A 1,270-nucleotide genomic window follows, 5' to 3' on the forward strand; every position below is an offset into this window, starting at 1 on the left:
TTTAATTTCTGACAGTGAAACTTAATTTTCCAGTTACATGCAGCCTGATTAAAGAATTTAAAATTCAGTGCAATATGATTCCATACATGGAATGAAAGAAGCTTTTGAGGGGCTGACCCTGTGGCCTCCCCCAATAGCCACACAAATGGTTTGGACCCTGGGCCCTGTGACTTGAGAAACATGCTGGGTACTTGTACATGTGTACCCTAAATCCTGGCAGAGAAGGGAAATAAAAAAGGAACTGCAGAATGATCATGTCTTTTAGGGAGTGCTTCCTCCTGCTCCTTCTCTGTCTCTCTTACTCTGATGAGAATATGTACCCTCTGGAAAATGAAAAATAAACACATGAAAGTAAGTTTTTTTTTTGTTTGTTTTAAAGTAACCTAGAATGACTCTTACAGCATAGCTGTTGCTCATAGCCTGATTTTCAAGTTAGATTTCTTTTTTTCAGATTAAAATGGTTGGGATCTGCAGATGGCATAATGATTGTGCTGCTGGACTCCCATGTAGCTGACCAATGTTCGAGTCTTGGACCCAGTGGTTGAAAACTCACACCGAGTGTATATGTGCGTGCCCAAGATCCCAAGAGGAGAGTGGAGGAGAAGGGATTGTGGCATGGCCATACCCTCCCCCTCCCCCTGGGGGAGAAGGGATGATTTCTCACTTCCTGTCTCTCTGTCTGGAAAGTGCACATGCCCTATACCAAATATATCTTTCTCAAAAAAAAAAAAAAGAAAAAAAAGAAAAATTGTTCATTAATTCAACAAAATTACCTATTAAAATGGGCCATTAGAAGTTTCTGTGTGCCAGGCATGGAACAATGTTTTGAAAGATGAGCAAGACTCAATTCTTGCTCTGTCCTTAGTGAGGGATAGCAACAACAAATCAAGTCTATAGTATTGGTATTAATGACTTATCTTTCAAGTTAGATTTTTTTAAAGTGATGTGGTACGCCTATTTCTAGAGTTGGCAGAATGGGGTGAGGATGATTTGTCAGTGATACACACTTACCTCAGAAGTTGCCAGACGACTGTGGGATAAGAGGAAACAGGACGATGGCTGACGATGGCCAGTGCCCTCCATAAGCCCTGGCGTTGTGGTGCTGCTCAGAGGTTGGTACTGGCAGCGCTCCTCCTCTGACTGACTCGATGGCCAGCGGCTTTGGTTGTGTCGATTCACCGAGTATTTAAAATTTGACTTAATTCTCCACATGAAAATAAGGAGAGATTTCTTATAAAGATCTAGATTTCTTCTCTTGAAAAAGAACACC

The 1,270-nt window shown here is 41.5% G+C and overlaps 1 protein-coding gene and 1 long non-coding RNA gene across 2 annotated transcripts in view; one reads left to right on the forward strand and one right to left on the reverse strand.

Moving 5' to 3' along the window:
* The window catches only part of WDR49 (WD repeat domain 49), a 160,057-nt gene that overhangs the window by 114,882 nt on the left and 43,905 nt on the right, over positions 1 to 1,270 (forward strand). The window lies entirely within an intron of this gene.
* Positions 1 to 1,270, reverse strand: part of LOC106735046 (uncharacterized) — a 13,425-nt gene that overhangs the window by 5,933 nt on the left and 6,222 nt on the right. The window lies entirely within an intron of this gene.

The sequence above is a fragment of the Tupaia chinensis genome, unplaced genomic scaffold, assembly GCF_000334495.1.
Source record: "Tupaia chinensis unplaced genomic scaffold, TupChi_1.0 Scaffold000281_1, whole genome shotgun sequence".
Lineage (NCBI taxonomy): Eukaryota > Metazoa > Chordata > Mammalia > Scandentia > Tupaiidae > Tupaia > Tupaia belangeri.